The 12041-nt window shown below is 36.7% G+C and overlaps 1 pseudogene; it reads right to left on the bottom strand.

Annotated features, from left to right (window-relative positions):
* Positions 1-264: 264 nt before the first annotated feature.
* Positions 265-5132, bottom strand: LOC131327969 (potassium transporter 5-like; annotated as a pseudogene).
* Positions 5133-12041: the final 6909 nt, after the last annotated feature.

Here is a 12041-nt window from a genome sequence, read left to right as displayed (position 1 = left end):
CGTGTTGTAGTGTTCCTTGTAGTGTGACCATAAGAACTTGTAACTGGAATAATTATCTCAATATATTCTACAAACAATTAGGCATATTGAATGCGCCCATCTATTTACTTATACTTACTAATCAATACTAGAAGAATAATCAAATCTTTGGCAGGGACAAACCCCACAGCCCCACTGAATTTCCGACCTATCTGGTCAAGTAGTAGATAAAGTCAGCTCCAGCTTCGCTCCAATAATTAGTAGTATTTGGTTCCTAATGATTGGTGGAATTGGGATTTGCAATTTCATCAAGTTCGATCCAACCGTAATCAAAGCATTGAATCCAAAGTTCTATCATTGACTACTTCAAGAGAAACAAAAAAGAGGCATGGATTTCCCTTGGTGGCGTTACGAAGCTTTCTGATCGAAAAGTTTTAACAACAAATAGACGTACAAAAAAGGTAAGCTGATTAATTTACGTACTGAATGGATTTTCGGATGAATGGATCGCGATGGCGTTTGTGATGCCGGTTACATCTGTATTCCTAATTTTCGTCATGATCATGATATGAAAAATCAACATTCTTCTCGTGATCTTATACATTCTTATCATTGGATCAGTCGAGTTCCTCTATTTCAGTTCCGCCCTCTACAAATTCGATCAAGGAGGGTACCTACCCTTGGCCGCCTTCGCCGCCTTGTTAATGGTGATAATGTTCATTTGGAACGATATCTACGGAAGGAAGTATTATTACGAGCTAGATCACAAGGTTTTCCCTACGGAGGTAAAGGAAATCATTGATAATGGAAACTTTTGTCGAGTTCCAGGGCTTGCGATCTTCTACTCCGATCTTGAATATGGGTGGGATTCCATGAACAAGCTCTGAGTATGAGATCACAATCCCTGGAATTAATTAGACATTAGTTTTCATTATCAATGATTTTTCTATGCCTCCGTTATTAGGGAAAACCTTGTGATCTAGCTAGTGATAATACTTCCTTCTGTAAACATTGTTCCAAATGAACATTATCACCATTAAGAAGGCGGCGAAGGTGGCCACGAGGACACGAGGTACGCTCCTTGATGGAATTTGTCGAGGACGGAACTTAAATAGAGGAGCTCGACTGAGCCAATGATAAGAATGTATAAGATCACGAGATCGAAGAACGTTGATTTTCCATAGGGCGCCCTTTTCCATATCATGACGAGAATTAGGAATATATATATATATATACATACACGCGCGCGTGCACACACACACATACACCACTGCGATCCCTGCATCCAAAAATCCATGCAGTACATAAATCAGCTATTTTTTTTTGTACATCTATTTGTCGTTGAACTTTTCTGAAAACTTCATAGAATGTTGTCCCTCTGCACACTCTACACCAAGATGAGTGCAGTGATGCCCCACCGCACACTTTTCCTAATAATTATTCTAACTTTTCAAGCGCAGCGTATTCAATCTTACCATAAGCACATTTCCTATCTTGGTATAGTGTTTCTGAATGCAACTGTGATTGCTCCGCATGCCAACATGAGAAGATAATTGACTTCGGGTACGTAAACTTATCCTTCGTACTTAGCCGATGTTTGGACCATCTTCACCCTGAGAAAGCTCCCTAGTGCAAGGGATTGCTGGATGATTGAGAAAGCACCCGAAATCATCGCAAGACTTGCTATGATTGCTGCCAACACGGCGCGGCCACCGCAAACATTGGCCAATACACTCCATCTACATTAATGCACATATTCAAAATTTTCATTAATCAATTAATAGATTTGAAATTTGAACAGTGGCATATGCATGTGTACCCAGAAAACAACAAATGAGGAAAGAGGCTTGTCATTGTTCTTTCTAAGGAAGGAGGCTTGTCCAATGTAGGCTAACATTAGGAGTGGATAAGTTATAGGCCATAGCGCACATATATACTTTATTTGTATAGACCGAACACTGAAATGACCAAGATTCGCAAACATTGCCTCAGTTTTTGTATTTTTGCAAATATATAAGGTGAGAGTAAATTACCCAATACTTTTTACTTATTAACCTACAAACTTCAATTATGCAAAGAATTAAGCAACAAACAATGGTAAAAGAAAATGAAACCTGTAATGGCAAGCACAACGCCACCAAGGGAAAACCATATATGCCTCTCTTTTTTTCTCTTGAAATAGTCAATGATGAACTTTGGATTCAATGCTTTGATTACGGTTGGATCGAACATGATGGAATTGTAGACCCCAATTCCACGAATCATTAGGAACCAGATACAAATTATTGGAGCGAAGACATAACCGACTTTATCATTAATTCCAAGCCTTTGAACGCTGGCAAGACTAAGATGGCCACCGATATCCAAACAATCTTCCTTGGAATATTATAAAGAGAATGTAAGTACATGATAAACTCTAACGTTCGTAACAGTATTGGAAAAGCTACATAGAAACGTTGCGTAGTACCTAATACTGGTTAAGTATATATATAGAGAGAGAGAGAGGGGCTGTCACCCTTTCATGCATGTGTTAAGTATATATATAGAGAGGGATAGAGAAACCGAGAAGAGCACCTTTATATGGACTCTGTTGCTCCCACTATCCCTTTTCAAGCAAAAATACTACGGGTACTTATCATGTACCAATAAAACTATGCTCACACCATTTGGTGTACACCAAAATAATATATACTGTGTTGTGTGTGACCTATCTCGGAGTCTTACACAAATGATCGGAGTCAGTCAATTTGCTTAGAGTATATTTTTAAGGATCCTGCAAATAAATGAGCAAGCCCTTATTTATATTCGAATGAGCTGATCTATTATAAGAATCCTTAAAATAATATTCTAAACAACTTGAGCAGATTCGATCATTTGAGTAGGATCTGAAAGTGAGTCCCAAACGACGCGGTGTACATTTTGTGTACACCAAATGATGTACCCTAGTCGAACTCATCATGTACAACTATGGGAACAACAAATGCACACCAGGTCGTGTGTATACACCTAGAAGTCTCACACAAATGATTGGTGGCTCAATTTTTTTAAAATAGTATTTTTTTAATGAAGTACGTAAAAAAATCAGTTCAGTAAGATCTCGAGAAAAGCTCAATCAATTTTTATTTCAATTTTGTAATATGCAATTGAACAAAGAATTGATCAAGACCTTACTCATATCTATCTGATCAGCTAATTTATTTTTAAAAAGATTCATATAAAAAAAATTAAACAACTTGAATGGCTCCGATAATTTTTAGGAAACCCTGAAGTGGATCCCAATCCACCCGATGTACATTTGGTGTGCACCTATTGTTCTGATATTTGGATTTCACTTATATATATATATTAATTAAAAGAGTTTTGAGGCGTAAGGTGCTAGGAAAATGTGAAGAATTTGGAAATCGAAGTTGACGCTTTGGGTATGATTCAACTGATTAGTGAAGCAAAATCATTATGAGGATGCATTGGCAAATGCTGCACTGATTTCGGTACGTGAGAGATTTTCATATGTACCTTTAAATGCTTAATTGTATTGTAGCTTATTTTATGCAAATTTGATTGGAGTTGTATTACTTGTATGGGAAAGACTACAATACACACCTCTTATTTAGGTGTGTATCATATGCACCCTAAAAATGTTATGAATTATAGAGAAAATGTTACGAATCTTATTGCTAAAAAGTTATGAATCATATAAAGAGTACGAGATACACCAAAATGTTATGAATCATAATGAAAATGTTACGAATCGTACTGCTGAAAAGTTATGAATTTTAGAATAAAAGTTACGAAACACGCTAAAATGATATGAATGAACCATAAAATAGGTACACCATTTTAAATGGTATGTATTGTAGACTTTCCCTACTTTGTATACACCGGCTAGTTTGTGAACTCTTAATTACCAAAAGAGAGAGATGCGTTGGGATAGTACTAGTGTTTTTTTTTTTTAAATTTTACGGGGAGACGAACCTTTTAGCTGTTGTTACAAATAGACGTTGTATCGTAAAAATATTTTTTATCCTGCATTGAGTTCTTTAAGCACGACATTTGTGTTATGTGATCACCAATATCGAGTCCATCGATCCTAATCCCAATTATTTGATCTAAGACGTTTAATTTTTTCATCTTGTCGAGTAAGCAATTCATGCAAAATTGTAATTTGATCAACATTTGTAGCCATGATCGAAACGAATTTACCTAGTTTTATCCAACTTTATCTTAGGCACAACATAGACTCTCGTAACACGCTAGGGCATTTAAGTGTTACGAATATCTTGACAAATTTCTAAGTTCTTAATTGTTACTTTTGGATTCCGGATCTTCCGTTTTCAGATTCATTGGATCTTATTTTTTCAGAAATAGAGATGATTTTTCACAGGAACCCTAAAAAACAAAATTTGAACAAAATGAACGGCTCCAATTATCTTTTTAGGATCCGAAACGGATCCAAAATTGATTTGTGCAAGCTGTTTGTACGGCTTTTGCTGTACTCATATCATTTCTGAAAAGCAAATGTCACATGTGCCGATTCTCAGAAGCAAAACTTCAAACAGAACGCCTCACCATTCCCAGGAAAGCCTTTCAGACTTGTATACAATCCAAAGAAGGACTACAGAGAAATGTTTACAGGAAAAAGGGAAGGAGAGATTCTGAGACAAGAGGGAGAAACGAAAGGGAAATTGGGGAGTAATTTCTTGTGCGGTGGTCTTTCTATTGTTAGCCAGCTGACAATAAACACACAAGAAAGACAAGAAAAACACTATTCTTGCGTTTTTTTTTTTACACATTTTAATACACATTCACATACTTATTAGTGTCGGCCCATTGGGCTGATTGATTTTAGAAATTTCCTTTCTCGTGAAATCTCTGGTCTCCGTGTGAATTCTGTGTGAATGATTTGTCTTTACAAAATTTTCTCCCATATAATTAATTTTTTCTCCTGTTAGAATAAAATGAGAGGCTATTAATGGGACGGAGGGATCTCAGTAGTAGACCAGTAGTCTGTGCTGGTTTCAACTTTCAAGTGAGAAACAAGAGAAGCCAAGTTATGTGACTTAGGATGCACCCATGACCTGGTGACCATAAGAACTTGTAACTGGAATAGTTATCTCAATATTCTTCAAACAATAAGGCATACTGAATGCAACCATCTATTTACTTATATACTTAAAATAGAAGAATAAATATTTGGGCAGGGACGACCCCCCCCCCCCCCGAAGCCCCACTGAATTTCCGACCTATCGAGCCAAGTAGTAGATTGTCTAAATTGGCTTGAAAACTTAATTTGACTTGAAACGAGATTTAATCTAGCCGATTATGAGTCGAGTTTAGAAGTGATACGAGATTATTGAGTTGAGTGCACGACTGTTCAAATTTGACTTGAAAACTTACCAAAGCTTAAAGACGTGTTTGACCTTGACTTGTTTACAATTACAGTCGATCTAACACTTTTAAGGAGTCGAGCTTGAATAACTCATTCGTTTTATTGCTCTATTTGAAGATAACAGAAGAAGACATGTTGTCCTTTTTAAAAAAATAAAAAAATTCTAATGACCCCGCAAAAAATCAGCTCAATTTGATACATGTAGATGTTCGATTGATCCAATCTTTTTATCTTTCATTCATATTATAGGATCCAACACCTACACATATTGAATTGAGCAAATTTTTCGCAGGGCCTTTGGAAAATTATTAGGGAAAATGACGACCAAGGACGTGTTTTGATCATAAATGTTCGCCAAGAATATATTGAGAATATTTGTTAATGCTAAAAATGTCATTGGCGGATATTAATTATCAAAATATGTCTTGGGCCGTGATTTTCCCAAATTATTTTAAAAGAAGGACAAACATGTCTTCTTATGAAAACATAAGGTGGTAGAAAAGTACAACCTCCATTTTGGGTGGGCTTTTGATCTATTTGGATGGACCCAACCCAGTTGTTTTGGGCCACAATAATTTAGCCCATTTATAAAGTGGTCGTCTAAACAGAAAGTCTGTTCACACAGATATTTCATATACAAATTGTGCACAGATTTTTTTGGAAGTCCACCACGGATCCCCCACAAATGATTCGAGCTGTTTATTAAATATAAAACACTTTTTCCAGGATCCTCGTAAAAAATCAGCTCAATCCAATACTTGTAGGTGCTCGATCCAATCATTTAACTTTTTATTATCATGAAATCTCAATGAAAAGTTAGATGATTGGATCGAGAACTTATAGGTATCAGATTGAGTTGATTTTTTCACGAGACCTCTTGAAAAAGTGTTTTACATTTAATGAATGGTTTGGATCATTTGTATTGGACCTGTGGTGAGCCCTACAAAAAAATCTGTGCGCTTTTGTCTGTGTGGGTAGCAGCTTTCTTGTCTAAATTGGACTTCACTCGTGAATATTAGACTCAGCTGTTGATAAACAAACGACACAGACAATCTTTGCATAATTTGTGCATGATCTGTGTATAGACTGTGCACGATTTGTGCACAGATTTTATTGTGGGGCCCAAACAAATAATCCGCGCCGGTCATTAAATGCAAAATAAATTTTCGAAGGTCTACACAAAAAAACCTGTTCAATCCGATACCTATAGGTGCTTGATCTAATCATCTAAATTTCATTCAAATTTTTTAATAATGAAAAGTTTGATGATTGAATCGAGCACCTATAGATATCTGATTGAGCTGATTTCTTGCGGATACCCTTGTAAATATATTTTACATTTAATGAACAACGCGGATCGTTTGTGTGGGACCCTTGGTGGATCCCACAACAAAATCTGTGCACAATCTGTGCACAAATTATCTGTGTGGACAGACTTGTTGGTTGATAAAAGCATAAGGTGGGAGAAAAGTACACATCCAACGTTAGTTACTAGGCAGCGTTTGGATGTAGCTTTTCCAATACTATTACGAATGTTAGAGATTACCATGTACTCAGCGTTATCATTCTCTTTATATTTTAGGGAAGATTGTTTGGATACTGGTTGAAACTTGAAAGCCCAAAGGAGTTCACAAGAGATGACAGTCTTTATTCTTTAGTTGTTCGAAATGTAGAAGAAAAGAACGGTGGAGAAGAGTCAGACAATGAGTCTGCTAACAATGAATGTGTGAATATCGAGGGAAAAAAAGTTATTAATGAGAGGCAAATATAAGCAATGGAGAGGGAAATTGAAGTCTCGGATAAAGCATGGTGTGAGGGAGTTGTTCACTTATTGAGTGAGATGAAGTGGTTGCAGGGAAAGAAGCTAGCGTAGGGAAGAAGGTAGTGATTGACTACAATCCAACAACATATAGAACAATTCCCCCAATCCCTAAAGCTCATAGGCCATTCCAACCATTAGCAAGCGCTCATGAGGAATATCAAAATCCTTCTTTGTTTACCTCAAATTCCTTCTTATGAAATTGTAAGTGTAGTCAATCCAAAAAGTTTAGGTACACAACAATTCAACAACTCAAATCACAACCACAACTACAACCCCTCATATGTGATTGTATACCTAGACTTTTTGGATTGACTATGCTTACAATTTCATAAGAAGGAATTTGAGGCAAACAAAGAAGGTTTTTGATATTCCTCATCAGCGCTTGCTAAAGGTTGGAATGACCTATGAGCTTTAAGGATTGGGGGAATTGTTCTGTATGTAGTTGGATTGTAGTCAATCACTACCTTCTTCCCCATGCTAGCTCATTTCCCTGCAATCACCTCATTCTCACTCAACAAGTGAACAATTCCCGCACACCACGCTTTATCCGACACTTCAATTCCCTCTCCACTGCTTCTATTTGCCTCTCGTTATTAACTTTCTTTCCCTCGATATTCACACATTCATCGTTAGCAGACTCGTTGTTTGACTCTTCTCCACTGTTCTTTTCTTCTACGTTTCAAACAACTAAAGGAATAAAGATCATTGTCATCTCTTATGAACTCCTTCAGCCTTAATTTCAACCAGTATCCAAATGAACTTCCCTTGAATATAAAGAGAATGATAACGCTAAGTACATGATAAACTCTAACGTTCATAATAGTATTGGAAAAGCTACATCCAAATGCTTCCTAGTACGTAACGTTGGGTGTGTACTTTTCTCCCACCTTAGGCTTTTATTTATCAACAGCCGAATCAAATCATAGAAATACTTGACAAATCGGCTCTTCTCTAAGCTAGACTTGATCCATTTTTGCATACCGACATATCAACGAATACAATGCAAATGTCCCACCTAATTATTAATAAGATTACAAAAATTGAAAAAATCAGAAGGAAAAAAGAAAAAAGAAAACTGCAAGTAGGTACAACACACACCAAAATCTAGTACTCCTAAAACTTATGACAACTTCTCTTTTCACGCCCCCTTTGATGACACCGAAAATGCAGTACTCCCTCCGTCCCTTTTTAAGTGTCCTGCTTCGTAACTCCAACTTATTAAAAAGACATCATCATTACACCTTTCACATCAACTTTTTCCTCCACTTTCTCTACTTACCCATCATCATTACACTTTTACTCACTAACTTTTCAAAATAAAATCTACTTTTAGGGACAAAATAGACAAAATACACCAACTTTTACGCCCTAACTTTACAAAATGGACACTTATTAAGGGACAGCCCAAAATGGAATACTGGACACAAAAAAAGGGACGGATGGAGTATAATATTTGTAACGTTTCAAATTTATAGCAAAGGCAGTATAATATTTGTAACATTTCAAATTTAATACCGAAAATGGACATTGTGAGTTTGATGCACAAAATATTGTTGAATAAAACACAAAAATATCTCAATTTTGACAAACACAACTTCGTTGCGAAAAAATTCAAAGAAAAAACTGCATGAAGAAAAATATGTATGGTGCAATTAAGCATATATAGAGAGAGGGATAGGGAAACAGAGAAGTGTGCTTCAGAGAGACAGAGAGTTAGAGATAGAAATATCGGCTGCCACCCTTTCTTCATGTGTTAAAAATATATATAAAGAGAGAGATAGAGAAATAGAGGAGAGAGAGAGAGAGACGTTGGGATAGTAAAGCCCTACTATGGGTACATCATTTGATGTACACCAAGTGTACACTGCCTTCTATGGGACAGAGTCTCACATAAATGATCGGAGTCACTCAATTTTTTCAAACATCTTTTTAAGCATTCTTGTAAAAAAATCAGTTTTGTGAGACATCGATAAATGCTTGATTGATTCCACGCCTGACTTCTGTGTATAAATTACGAAAGACAGACAGCTCACAAAGAATTAGCATTGCTACAAATTGAATGAAAATCATAGGGTAGGTTACCCCTATGGATTCTGGAGTGGGCCAATTGCACTTTTAAACAAAAATTCTGTTTGCCCTTTTTATATTGCAATTTCGTTTAAACATCTTTCTTGCTTGAAAATACTTGGAAGGATATTGATTTTTGCAACCCACTTTCTTATAAATGCACTCAAAATGTTGTCTTTTAGTGCTTAGAATCACACACAACAAAAGCACTAAAAAACAAATGGGAAACCTCACTATTTGCAATGGTTCTGGGGTGCTGTAGGGCATCTTGTGAAGTGCGCGTGTAGGGCGACACACTACTGTTGATCTCATCAATCACGGTCTACATTAAAAACAATCTTTTACCGGTTAAAGATATTTATCACCAATCAAAAAAGTTAAAAAAACACATCGCAATCGTTGATTGATGAGATCGCCAGTTCGTTTAACGATTATTTAATTGTTAAACTGGCCAAGACATCTAAATTATCAAAAAAAAAAAAAACCTGGTTTAATCTTCAATAATTTGGCTCCTAGTTGTGAGGAGGTGGTGAAAACTTGTCAAAGTTAGAGTTGCTCTATGGAACACTTCGGTAGCTGCCTTGATTGAGTTAGGAAGCACAAACTTCTTTGTAGCTTACACAACTTTTGGTTGGATTTGTTTTGTTTGTTTTGCTTGTTTTTTCTAGCACGTGATTGGATTCGGTACGGATGCCAATTTTGTTGGGATTTATTTCCATTCATTGATACTTGTTTCTTTTTCCTCTCAATTATCGATTATCTATTATCGAGTTTCTCGTAAACAATACAACGTTGCACATATTTTTCAAATTGAGCTTGAACGATACATTGTTCTGCTCAATGGACCATTTATCTCCATGCGCATGAATATTTTGGCCAATTTTCCTCCTTTTGGAATTAGATTCCTTACCGCTTTATTTTATTTGATTTATTTTTGGCCTGATCGATTTATTAACACATGCATATGACGACTTGCCTAGCCTTATCCTGTTTTTCCAAGCAAAATACAAAAAAACAAAGAGGTGCCATATTCAAGTGTCAAATAACAGCGTGTGAATGATGAGAATAACTTATTCACGGAGGCGCACAATCTCACTCGTCCGTTTCGGTAATCAATGATTGAGATATATTTTTAAATTTTGACCGGAAATATATATCTCTAACTGGTAATAGTTTGTTTTTAATTCAGATCGTCCAAAATATTTTTAGATGCGCGAGATTGAGCTCCGTAAAACTTATTCACGGCGCAAGTGGAGTGGAGTGTAGTTGGTGTCTCCCTTATACTTCCATGTGCATGGGCAGAGTTCGATTTCCGTAAGCACCCATCCCATGAGCCGATGAAATTTCTCTCTTTGGACTTTGATGGGAAGGATCACATGGGCCGATTCTCTCAGAAGCAAAACTTCCAAACAGAAACAACCTTTCAGTAAAAAATGCAAGGATGGAAAACCTTTCAGACTCGTATACAATACAATACAAAAAAAAAGACTACAGAGAAATGTTTACAGAAAAAGGGAAGCAGAGAAAGGGACAGGCGGGAGAAACGAAAAGGAAATTGGAGAGTATTAATTTCTTGTGAGTTCTGTCTAGTCTCTGTTGGAGTTTTTCAAAATAAAAGGTTGCGGGAGGTTATTCGTGAAAAGGTGCGACACCTTTTCACATGGGATATGACTTTACGTGAATAGTTATTACACCTATTAACTTAGGGTGTGACTATTAAAATGGGGTGTGATTGTTAGGAAGGGATGTGATACATGGAGGTGCCTCTAAGAGGCACGACTCTTCCTAATTAATTATTGGCATGAAAGGGTGCCTACTAAAAGGCATGATCCTTTCTCATAATTAATTGTCTTCAAAAGACATACCCTTTCTAATGTGTGTTTACAAAAGACACAACCTTTCACGTAAGGGTGCCTATAAGTCTATAAATAGGCCATTGGATAATTCATTTGATACACCAAAAAAACACCAAAAAAAAAAAATATCCAGAAACTCTCCTGCTTCTTTGTCTCGTTGTTTTCTATACTGTTATTCCGTTATTCTGCAGAAACGGAATTAACAGTCCTTGGTTCAATTGATTCTCATAGGCTCGGTATTCTGCCTGTCCTTCGTTTGTGCGGACGCAGGCAGAAGATCATTGATCGGGCTTCGTTTTATCCTCAGAACAGATTCGCTGTAACCCGGTGCACACCAATTGGTGGGGGCGAATACTGTTTTCGGAAAGCGACGACGTAACGTGACTCGAAGCGGTTTCCATCAGTTTGTTCAAGTTTCAGAAGGCTCCAGATTTTGAAGGTTCCAATTTTTGCACCAACAATCGAAAACAGTATTTCTACCATGGCTTCAAAATCATTGCGAGCGTTGACACAAGATTTCGTGAAATTGGACAAGTTTGATGGCGGTAACTTCAGACGTTGGCAAAAGAAGTTGCATTTTTTGCTTACGACTCTCAAAGTCGTGTATGTTCTCACCAACCCCTTTCCGGAGGAGAATGAAGATGAAACATTGGAGGAGGCTCGTGTGAGGAAGAAGTTTGAAAGTGATGACTACATTTGCAAGGGTCATATTCTGAATGCACTTTCGGATGCTTTGTTCGATGTGTATTCGGATACGGAGACTGCAAAGGAGATGTGGGATTCCTTGGAAGGGAGGTATTTGACTGAAGATGCAACAAGTAAGAAATTTCTGGTCAGTCAATTTATGAACTACAAAATGATTGATAACAAGTCTGTGATTGATCAGTTGCATGAAATTCAGCATATCTTAAATCAGTTTAAGGTTAAGAAC

This window comes from Rhododendron vialii, chromosome 1a, assembly GCF_030253575.1.
Source record: "Rhododendron vialii isolate Sample 1 chromosome 1a, ASM3025357v1".
Classification (NCBI taxonomy): Eukaryota; Viridiplantae; Streptophyta; class Magnoliopsida; order Ericales; family Ericaceae; genus Rhododendron; species Rhododendron vialii.
Note: the sequence above shows the minus strand (reverse complement) of the source record. Positions and strands in the feature narration are given on the sequence as shown.